Here is a 12,130-nt window from a genome sequence, read left to right on the forward strand (position 1 = left end):
TGATCACCAGATAATTTTTACAAGCCCGTTCATGGTCATGAGCCATAAGAGAAAATATCAGTCCCTTTTCAGTTTACTTGTTGTGAAAAGCCAAATTGTGTAAATGAACACGTGCTAGGTATTTTTGGCTTGCTTGCCCTTTTTTGTTAGCCCATGCATCTTGTTGGGTTTGCAGGGTTTGCTCTTTGATAAGGAATGTCTAGCAGGGAAAGTCAGAGAAGAGTACAGACCTTTTGGAGTATTATGAAATTAACACTCCTATTCCAGAGTCTAATGTACCCGAATCTCATTGAAAATCAGTGCTGTTTAAAGTTTCTGGCAAAAGGGAAGTTAAATTAAACAAGAACCCCCAGACCAAATCTGAATTTCATTTTTAAGAAACTGCACTTTTATAAATGTGGTATACAGTGCTTAATTCCTTTTTCTTTTGCTTTTTTCTACTCTTCCTAAAGAGCAGGGAGTCCTAAATATATGGAGTCTCTCTATATAAAATAGACATATCTTAACTCATAGTCAGTTTTGCAGGAGGAATATATAATATTAAAATTAGGAACTTCTGGTTTTTTGTTTTGTTTTGTTTTTTGGTGTTTTGAACTTAATGTGACTTCTGCTTTTTTAGTGTCCCTCTTGAGAACATACTTATATGTTTAGGGTATTCACTTCCTTGTATGAATGCCTCTGTTTTTCAGTGGTATTCTTTGGTAACGCTTTGTTTTAAGGCAGAACTGGAAGATGGTGAACATATTTCTCTTGACATTTTAGAATTGAGAAATATCAAGAGGAGGGTAATTTTAGGAAACAGCTCTTAGTAATTATTCTGTTGCTATTTTATTTTAAATAGACTCTTAAATTAGGCTATTGGAACCTTCTCCAAGGGTTCTAATTTGTTTTGTATTTATCTCGGTGGCTTTGGCTTTAGTGTTGTAATGTGACCATTTACAGAGTAACAGCCACTCCTTGTGCTCTTCTGTTAGGATTCTGTTACATTGAGATTATTAAGTAAAACATCTTGCAGATTTTTATCTACCACTAACTGGATGGCAGGTATTGGCCTGCCTGCTGGATTTTGGGGTAGGGGTGGGTGGTTGGGGGATTTCTCAATATGGTAAGAAAGTTAATTTTCATAGTGGCTGGAAAGAGTAGTATGATTCGCCTCTGTTGGTAAAGGATAGTGGTCAAATGTTTTCTGACAAGAGTTTCTATTTCAGCCGCATTTTGGAGTGAAGCATGTGATCACCGGTCTTTGGTGTTCTTGAAAAAGATGTTTAGATTTGTATTTTTAGTATCTCATTCAGGAGCATAACCCTTGCCATTGGCCCATCACTAGTGACTTTTTCTTTCCAGCCCGATTATTTGAAATCACTGTAGTGTTCTGTGCACTTCCTTATTTAAATTGCTTTGCTTCTTACGCAGTTTTAAACCAGAAAAGCAACAGGACTATATAATCTCTAGCTAATTTAAGTGAAACATTGGGTCTGCTGTCCCCTGCCTATTATAGGAGAATCTCAGAAGATGGAACATTCTGCCCTGGGGAGATTTTGCTCCTCTGAGATAGCGAGAGGCAACCATTTTGTTATGTTGACACATTATTTAATTAACGAGCCAATGAGTGTAAATCCCGTAATAGCTGACTATTTGTTCAGATTACATAGCTGCTTCAGTTTACTGAAACATTTGTTGAGCTAATGTAGCTGATAATGGGGTCTGTTGGGAATACTGAACCGTGACCCTGGGGTTCACAATGCAGGCCCGGGTAGAAACATGAGCATTCGGTTGTGCATGCGAATGGCCATACTCCACGTTAGAGAAGTCCTTTTATTTGATAGAGTCTAATTCATAAGCTCAGGCCTTCAGAGGGCCAGAATCTTAAAGCCATGGATCATCGAGAACATTTTTACTTCAGGCTCATTAGTCTGCTTAACCTTTTCCAAACAGACTGAAATTCAGTTGACTTGTAATTGCACTGAGTCGAAAGAGGTTGAGTAACATGAACTTGACCCTTTCCCTGCACCTATGTCCATTTAGGGGACATTGACAGTTTGAGATCATTGATTGCAAAGCCCGTACTTTCAAAGTATTCATACATACAATATGAAAGGCAGTTCTGAGAATAACATCTGCCAGATTCTTTGTAACTTTCCTGGAGCATTTAGAGTATCCTTAAGGACACCTGTGACACCTTTTTTTACATTACTTCTGAAGGTGGTTGTAGAGCCGTTTCTCCAAGCCAGTCATCGGGATACCGTGATGGACTGGACCACGGCCCTGTCCAGCAAGGGGCACATGTAGTCTAGAGGGAAATACACAGTTGATCCAAGAAAGATGTTTACTTTAAAATGCAATTTCTTGAATATTCTATTTGGCCATGGGCAAGTAGCATTTCGATGGCTTTTACTATTCTATCATCATAACTCATTATGTTTGCTCAGTGTTTTATAATAATTTGTTAGTTACTCCCTTTGAGGAGCTATCTAGCCCAGAGTATATACAGTAACGTGATAATATTGCATCTTCCTATTTGTAAAACTATCAAATGGAATTGATCTTGAAAAGTAGCTCAGTTTTCTTCTTTTTTGGGACTGGAGTTTCTTCAGTAAGTTCCCTGACTCTGATCCGTGAGTGGTGGGTGATGGCTGTGAGCCATTCCTCTCTGTTTTGGTTGTAGGGGATTCTATGCCTGTGTGTCCCCCATTCCCCAACTTTGAACTGAAAAGTCAATGTGGAAACAATGAACAGCCTTCAGGAAAAAATTGGTCTTTGTCATCACTAGGGAGTATTTCTATGTATAAAGTGGTGGCAACCTCTTTTCCACTAAGGTACACATGCAAAATGTAATTTGTTCTGACCTTTCGGTTATTATTTCATTCTTGGTTCAGAGTCAATTTGTGCCAGTGACTTGAAGATTCAAGTGCTGTGCGTAGTTGTCAATTCTTAGAAATAGATGTTCCAGTGCAATCAATGTTGGACGTAGAACTAGCTGCCCAAAGTCAAGGATTGTGAAATGTTTTGGATCGAGAGCCCAGTAGATCTCTTTGAGGTTCAGGCAGCCCCGGTTTTTATACGCAGTGTGTTCTTAGAGGCAGTGTCTTAAAGTGCTTTTCAGCATGCTGAATTTGGCTTTGGCAAACATCTGTTTTGGACAAGACTAGAACTGTTGGATAGGGTGTCAAGGCTTGAAGCAGGGAAGTGTAGGTCTTTATCTGACAGCGGGTGGCAAAGCAGAGTAGGAAACGCAGAGTAGTGGAGAGCAGGATGCCTGGGGTCCCCATAGCCCTGATAAGGGAAAGAGAAGTTTTACTTTCATGAACTAGGAATAGAACAGCTACCACTTATTGAGAGCTTACACTCTCCTGGGCACTCTGCATGATGAGTGCATTTGTTCTGCACGATAGCGTCGCCTGGTAAGTAGCATCAGCCTTCCCGGGACTGTTAAGAACTCTGCCCAGGTGACAGCCGAAAGCAGCTGAGGCATAGTCTGACCCTGGTTTCCCAGAATCCGGCTTTTTTCTTCTTTGCTGTGCCTGTTGGGCCAACAGGAATAAGGAACCCGCCCCCCGCCCCGCCCTGCCCCACATCACCTCTTCTTTTGCAAGGAACAGATGACACAGTGATACTTTCTCATTTGGGGAGAATATATTTTACAGGCCGTGTCTATGAGCTGCTGGTGCAGCGTTTGAAAAGTCAGGACCATCCTCAGAGACTGAAGGAGAACAACTATTCCTCTGGGACCCGGGATAGCTGTAATTATGACTAAGTGAATAAGCAGTTTCTTCCTTATTTCCCATGAGGAGCTTGAGGGTTAAATGCCTGTTGTGTTCCACACAAGAAGTGCAACCTTGCTGCTGAGAAATTTGTAGACTAGACTGCCTCAGCTTACCCCCACCCTGACTCTTTCCACCCCAAACAGGACTTCTACGTGAGTTACTAATGGAGAAAAGAGCAGACCCTGTCTCCCTCCACCTCTCCCTCCCGCCCCTCCTCGCTGTGCAGATATTTCCATTTTGGGGAAAAGGGTCAAGGGGTGAAACAATATTTTTGGCTTTCTTTGTAATAAAAAAATCACTTTCTCGTTCAAACAGTCCTCCTTTGTTTATAAACTGAGTGTTTGAAGAATGGTGAAAATTTTGATGAAAATGGGTTGTGTGTGTGGGGTGGTCTCGTCTGTTCTTGTCCTTTTCTGGATGTTGGCAGTGGGGGAATGGAGACCATGGACTGGGCGACTTTCACTCTGTTGTCGTGAAATCATTTGTATGTTTAGAAACCTGCGTGCTGACCAGGCTGGGTGTCCCTGGACCTGCTTCTGTTCCTCCTGTTGCTCACATCGTTGTTCTTCTTGGTTTTTGTCTTTGATCAGCACTTATGACTGCTGGACCTTTCTTGATTCTTCCGTGGGTCTAAAATAAAATGCAGGGGGAGAAGTAATACCTTGGCTCCCCATATCCTGTAAGTATTCTAATTCTGTAAGTCTTCTTTTGGGTCATCTGTGCTTCAACTTTAGCATGGGGCATCTGCAGATTGTAGTACTGTCTAGATCGGGCATTACAGAGAGAACAGTGAAAATCTCTTTACGGTTCATTTGCTCTGTGATGGGTGTTTTGTGACAGCCTGGACCTAGCCTTGGACCTGTGCTCGTTTGCTGCCATTTCCTTCTTCCAGGGTTTCAGGGGTAGGAAGAGGTGATTATATGAAAGTACCTGGGCCAGAGCTTCATCCTTAGTAAACTTGAGGATGATCACCTGTTTCATCTCTGGATTCTCTCTACTACCTGCCATACTATGGTAAAGTTCTAGATCTGGAACCAGGAGCTCTGGTTCTCATTTGGGGAGATTTCACTGGCAACTTGCCCCTGGCCCTTGGTAAGACACTTACATTCACTATATTTAGTTTTCCCTCTCTATACAATATGATATCTATTAATTTCTGATCAGGAAATCATCTGTCTTTTGTGAGCATTTTCTATCCTTAGAATATATTTTTAAATGAGAGAACATTAATTTCAAACAGTGATAACTCAGAAAAGGATTGGATGAAGTATTAAAAGGTGATATATATTTTTTTATTATACTGTAGGTGGTTGCTCTAGGGATTATATGGAGCACAAAACGTGATACCCTAAGTACAAAATAGTAGCAGATATAAAGCAGCATTGCATGGAGCCCCTTGTGCCATGTGCTCTGGGAAAGCAGGCTTGGGAGACAGGACTTCTGAAAAGCTGGTTTGTTGGCTCAGGCAGCAAAGAGCAAATGTTGGCCCTTAGACATATAAATAAGTGAATTTCCAGATTTCTTCTCAGTTTTTTTCCTCTAGCTTTTTGGTGGTACTGGGTATCCAGAACCTTGTACACATGGTGCCTTACTCTGTTCTTTTTCTTTTTTTTCTCCCTTTCCCCCTTTTTTCCCCTCTACCCTCCCTTTTTCTTCCTTCTTCCATCTACCCACCTACCCATCCATACTTTCATCCATCCTTCCTTCCATCCACTCTTCCTTTGTTTTATCCATCTATCCTTCCATCCATCTATCCTTCCATTCTTCCATCCATCCTTCCATTCTTCCATCCATCCTTCCATCCATCCTTCCATCCACCCATCCATCCTTCCATCCATTCTTCCTTCCTATATTCCATCCACCTGTCCTTCTATTCTTCCATCCATTCTTTTGTCACATCCGTCCTTCTTCCTTCCTTCCTTCCATCCATCATCTATCCATCAGGCTTGGGGCTATGTTGGCTTTAGTACATAGAGTCCACAAGCATGCTGCTCTTAAATATAGATAACTAAGCAATTAGGAGAGTTAGCTCATCCTTTGGAGGTCTTTGCTTCGGTAAAATGAACCAAAAAGCATAGCCTACAAGCAGCTGGCTCCAGTGTACTGAGCATAAGGTGATTCATTTCAGTATTCTTTAGACATTAACAGATTGCATATTAATAACATAACATTGTAGTATCTCATGTTTGGAAAGATCTTGGAGGGCATCCAATTTAGTCATGCATTGGATGGGTGACTTCCTTGTCTGACGTCTAGGCAGGGTCATCTTTGAGGAGCATCTTTGGAAGCTCTGTGGTGTTGGAAAGCTCTCTTACAATTCATTCTATGCACTGGTCTTTTGCTGTTCCTTGTGGTTGTGCAGAACAAATTTAATCCCCTGTAAAAATGACAGGTTTTCCAATATCTAAAGACAGCTCCCCTATCCTGCAGTTGCTTTCACTGGAAGCTGTCCCCCAGTTCCTTTAGTCACTTCCCAAATCCAGCTAAAGAAAGTCTGCATGTGCTCTGTATAATCTGTGCTCATCAGTCTGAACATTTCCTGGCTAAATAAGAATATTAAAATTTACAAAGACTAAAAAGATACCTATAATTAATTCAGTGATGGCAAAACTAGTGAAAAATCTTATTTCATGTGTATGTTTGAGTTCCTCTAAAGTTCCATTATGGGGAGAAGATATTTGGTTCCTCCAATGATTTAAAATTCATTACATGAGGTTGATTAGGGGATTAACATTTCCATTAGTCAGGATGTGGAAGCCGGGTTGTGTTACATGTAAATTATGACAGTGACTGCCACTGGCCGAGGGCTAAGAAAATCCAGGCCCTTTTTACTTCTTAGATAAGTAGAGGCTAAAATGTTTTAGGAAGAGAATGAGCTTTAATTATGCTGAAAAAGTCTTTTTCTGAGGATTTGAGGCCTTATGTTTCATATATTCAAAAACTTACACCTATAATTCCATTAGGAATTTGCTGGGGAAGGCAGCAAGTGTTTTCATGTTCGGCAGTGACACTTGACTGAAGGACACACTCTTAGTATTTGTGCTTTGTGTCATTAAGTCAGTCCATTGTCCTTTATCATCTGTCTAGAAAGATCACTCTGGTTATATTTTCAGGTTACTCTAAATGTTCTCTATCTGCGTTGCGTTTGATAAGGGCTTAAGTTAAAAATGAACTAGAGGTTACATGGGAAGGCATTTACACAGCTGTTGAGTACTGCAGGCTTTCATTTTGCATTGTGGATATCTAAAGCTGAGATGACATTTCAGATGTATCTTCTTTTAAGAATATGAGACTTTTGCTATTTGGTTGGGAGGTGGTGGTAAGTGTGATGTCTGTACTCCATTTAGAAACAGAACTAACCCTAACAGGCAAGGTCAAGGGCTTTTAATACTCAGCTTTAATTGGTCATTCTTTTCTTTACTATGTTTACTACTACTTTTCTTATAATGACATCTTAATTATGCTGTGTCTTTTGTTATTACAACATTAAGTATAGAGTATAAAGCTTTTGTGCAGTCTTCTGTGCTCCATTTAGGACCTGTTTCCTTCTCTTTGGTTGCCACCAGCAGCAGAGGAGAGCTTACTATTTATGTAAAATGTCCCAACTAGAATTGGCCTAGAAAGAGAAGGTTTTTTCTGCACATTATTAGCAGTTTCTAAGTCATGAATGAGAGGGGATACTTAGGTTCATGACCTTCCCCCCTCTCCTCAAAGAAGTGTGACAGTTTTTGGGGTCAGAGTTGTCTTAGGCTTCAGTCATTTGCTTAGTTTTTTATTCCATAAGGAAAACTAGTCAGTGTCTCTGTGTTTCAGTCTTTTAAAAAGTGCCCTGCTTAATGGGGAATGGGTGTTCAAATTATTAAAAAGAAAATCAGGTTATGATATAAGAAAAGTTTATTTTTTTCCTGACCATTTTGTGCTGGAAAGTTTAATGAAGTAGATGGTGGAAATTCCTTCACGTGAGATTAGAGTTTTAGGTCAAGCATTGTGGTTTATGATTATTTTCTGACCATCTAGGGATCTAGGGGGTAGGATCTGTGATGGTGGAATAGATGGAAATAGCAACACTCGTTGGAAGTGCCTCATTAATTCCAACCTTCTTCTCCTCTTTGGAAGCTCTCTCCAGAACTGGGGCATGACTTGGGTCAGTACTGAAATCACAGTGGAGATCCACTTGTACTTAACATTTAGATCTGCAAGTGTATATGAGTGACATCAGATTACTTATTTTGTATTTATGTGATAGAGTTGGATTGAGGGTAAAGAAAGAAACCTTACTGATACTTGTATGCAGTGCTTTATAATTTTACATGTATATATTCTTTTTAGTTTTTTTTTTTTTAATTTTTTTTTATTTATTTATGATAGTCACACACAGAGAGAGAGAGAGGCAGAGACACAGGCAGAGGGAGAAGCAGGCTCCATGCACCGGGAGCCCGACGTGGGATTCGATCCCGGGTCTCCAGGATCGCGCCCTGGGCCAAAGGCAGGCGCCAAACCGCTGTGCCACCCAGGGATCCCTTCTTTTTAGTTTTTACAGTTATCCTCCGTAGTAGGTAGAAATTTAAAAAAGAAAAATGTTCCAGACTTGTCCACTGTATTGAAAGGTCTATTTTGTCTACTTGGAGGAAAACTGGCTGTTTCCTTAGACATGTGGTGTCTGGGGTGGCCCTCAGCCATTCAGACCCAGAAACTAGATTTTATTGCTGTATTGAGCACATCTGTCTCTTATGGTAAAATTCATGTCAATCAGCCAAGTCTGCCTGACCCATATTTCTCCTCTTGCATAGTGGTTCTTATATAGTTAAAGACCCTTTTGAGAATCTGATGAAGCTAGAGGCCCCCACTCCCCAGAATGCACTATTCACCTAGTAGATTTATCTGAAAAGTCAAACTACCTAGAATATCAAATTTACTACTTTACACTTAGCACTAATCTCCTAGGAGCCCAGCTGCCCAAAGGCTGCGTGACTAGAGCATTTTCTCTTGGGGGTTTCCCTCCTGGAAGTGTAGTGGCCCTCCGAGAGTAGCGCAGCAGTCATGAGCTCATGGTCGGATATGTCAGAAGGGTTAGCCTTAGGCTCATCAGTTTTGGTAGCTGGACTAAGTCATTTCTCCATGGAGTGGTTTTATGCTAGGTGTGAAGTACTTGAATTCCCTGGCACTGATGGCTTTTGGGATGACCTGCCCTTCCATATTACCCTGTTTCCTGTTCTCACTGTGGGGCAGACCTCCTCTGGATCTGACAATACAGTTACTGAAGCCCCAGCCAGTGCCAGCCAGCCCTGGAGACTTTGGCATTTCTCTGCCCTTTGTGTTACATATTGATGTAAAATTCTTTACTTTCCAAGGGCCAGCTTTCTTCCTTATTTTCAGATTCTTGGAAATGACTCTACAGTACTCATCATCTCCTATAGAAGGAAGAAACTCAGGTTCAGAGAGAAACTAATTGCTCAATATCACATTGATAGCAAAGTTCAAAACTCTGCATTTTAATAGACACCTACAGACTATCTTTTGCCACATGAATCATCTAAGAAAAGAAAGGTCTTAGATTTGGGTAGAAGAATAGTGTCGATTTCAGATATTACCAACACAATTTGAAAATGAATTGTCTTCACCCAGTAAGGGTTATCTGATAAGGTAATCCATCCAGTAGCTCACATATAATTTCATTGGAGATGTTGATTTAATAATAAATATATGAGTAATTCCTTAAAAGATAAGATGTCATAAATTTCATGTTCAGTAATGGAATTAGTTATCATTTATGATGGCAGTGTTATAAATTGAGAAAAGCTACATGTCAAAAGTTCTTCATGTTTTCTGACCCCAGACATCTTTTTGTAATTCCACATATACCTTTATCTTAAAAAACAAAAAGTAAAATCCTTTTTCTTTCTGCCCACCGGCAGGTGCATGGGTATCCGTGGTTTGAACCTATTTGTCACTTTACTCTAGATACAGAAGGGGTTTTTCTTGTTAACCTTGTTAGCAGTACCTTCTAAATGGTGATAGGAAATGAATGAAGCAGGTTGCACATTTAACCTTCACATAGAAAGGTTATTGGCCCCCACCTGGGATGGAGTTGTGTTTGTCAGGAGCACAATAGTGAGTCCCTTTACAACTTGCCCTCTATACCTTCTGAGACATGTTCAGCTTGTCTCGTTGGTGACATGGAGAGGCTTCTCAGTCTTTGGAATTGCTGCATGATGTATCATAAAACCGTTGTTTACCTAACCCTGTGTTCTTAATCACAAGCACCATGGCAGTGAACATTCTGACCTGGGTATGTTTGGGCCTGTAGGATAGACCTCTAGAAATAAGAGAGGGGCATTTTCAGTTTTGCAGGATGATGCCAAATTATCCTGTATGTTTTAAGGATAAATAGGGTTGCATTCAGAAGTGTTAATGTTATTGTTAATTTAAAATCATTTCATATAGACTATATAAATATAGCCAGGTAACAAGAACCAAGATTTTAAATGTAAATGAAGAGATACAGGAGTACAAGACAAGACCTAAGTAAAAACTCTGTAAGGTTAAGTTCAAATTAGAAAGTAATTTTATATTCATGAATTGTTTCTTTGGAGGGTGTCTTATGACATATACGTACGTCTCAGCTCCAGCCATGGAAAAGCCTGAGAGACAACTGCTGTCTTGTCGCAGTGGGTACCCTACACAAACACACCTGGGTATGGGCAGGGGCTGGGCAAGAGAAGCCTGGAATGTCTGATATATGTTGTATCAGGAAAAGGAGCCATCCAAGACTTGGGGTGGCACCAGATCTAACAAGTGCAGAGGCTGGAATAAGGGTCCTCACTGGCCAAAGGCGGGACAATGTGACTATCAAAAGAACATGGCTGCAGTTGATTAAAATACTCTGAATAGATTCATACCCTTGTGGTGGGCAGAAAAACAGCCCTCCCCTCAATATCCATGACCTAGTCCCCAGAACCTGTGAGTATGTGAATGTTACACAGCAAGAAAGTATTAAAGATGCAGATGTAGTTCAGGCCGCTGACGTGCAGACTTTAAGATAAAGAGATTATTATCCTGAGATTATTACCCTGAGTTACCTGGCTGTGCCCAGAACCATTGCAAGTAAGGGAGGCGAGTCAGAGTCAGAGTGAGGTTAAGTGAGAAGGAGTATCTGCCATTTACTGGCTTTGACAGTAGAATGAGGTTATGGACCAAAGAATGTGGGTGGCTTCTAGAAGCCTGCAAAAATAAAGAGATGAATGCTCCCCTAGAGCCTTCCATAGGAACAAAGCTGTGCTGGCACTTTGATCTTAGCCTAGGAAGACCCATTCCAGACTTCTGACCTGCAGATCTGTGAGATAATATATTTCTGTTGTTTGAAGTCCCCAAATTTGAGATACTTTGTTAGAGCAGCAGGAGGAAGCTAATGTATCCCTGATATCTGAAAGAGAGACCCCCCAAACAACACAGATGAAAACAGAATACCTTATTGATCACCACTGGTAGTGGAAATATGGTACCAACTCTGTCCCTGAAAAGTGGCAATCAAAAAGGTAATAGCACTTTTTTTTTTTTTTTTCACTTTTCCTGTAAAAGCTACATCTGAAGGTCATAAGAAAGTCCTACTTGATGGGATTCCCTTACAGAAAAATTGCAGCAGGTGGCAGGAATCATGTAGTTAGAAGATACACCATTTAGCAGCTCTTAATAAAAGTGTTGATGTAAGCAAAGGTCATCAGAGTATCAGAGTATGAAGCCACTAATTGAAATGTCATGGGGAATTTGAAAGGGAGAAATCAGACTATCACCAACTCTGTTTTCTAAGTAATTTTCACATCACTGAGAGGAAATAACTACCTTTCTAGGTGAGGCAAATATGAAATACCAAGACCATTCTTACCTCCAGACATTGGACTCAAATATAATCCTGTCTCTAGAGGTAAACTTTGAGCCTGCAGGAAAAATGGAGCTAGAGGAACAGATCGGCCTTAGGAGGAAGCAAACAGATAAATCCAGAATGGGAGCCCTCCTCCAGACCGCTATCTTGGTGTCCTCAGCAAGTCACTTGGTGTGACGATAAAAAGTGGGTGGTGGAGAGAGGGGGATGCTCTAGATTCAAACAGATTGAAGAGACAGAACAGTCCAATGAAGGTGTGATCTTGATGAGATTAGATTAGATCCTGGCTCAAAAGACACCTCTGAAAGAATCATGGAAATTTGAATGGAAACTGGGTAGTAGATCTATAGGAGTTATTTCCGCGGGGTGGAGGGCAAGGTTGGGGAGTAATAATAGATTGTGTTTATGTAAGGAAACTCTCCCTGATTTTTAGAAATACAAACTGTCATAAGGGTAGAATGACATGCAATCGGAGATTCAAGCTTGA

At 40.7% G+C, this 12,130-nt stretch overlaps 1 protein-coding gene and 1 long non-coding RNA gene across 7 annotated transcripts in view; one reads left to right on the forward strand and one right to left on the reverse strand.

Moving 5' to 3' along the window:
• GRK3 (G protein-coupled receptor kinase 3) overlaps positions 1-12,130 on the forward strand; it is a 132,332-nt gene that overhangs the window by 2,177 nt on the left and 118,025 nt on the right. The gene's annotated exons all lie outside the window — the stretch shown is intronic.
• LOC119866198 lies at positions 1,537-10,932 on the reverse strand. Its single transcript, XR_005379331.1, has 3 exons — positions 10,844-10,932; positions 4,275-4,394; positions 1,537-3,273 (listed from the first exon to the last, which is right to left on the reverse strand). It is a non-coding gene; the product is annotated as an uncharacterized LOC119866198 (long non-coding RNA).

The sequence above is a fragment of the Canis lupus genome, chromosome 26 (assembly GCF_011100685.1).
Source record: "Canis lupus familiaris isolate Mischka breed German Shepherd chromosome 26, alternate assembly UU_Cfam_GSD_1.0, whole genome shotgun sequence".
Taxonomy (NCBI): domain Eukaryota; kingdom Metazoa; phylum Chordata; class Mammalia; order Carnivora; family Canidae; genus Canis; species Canis lupus.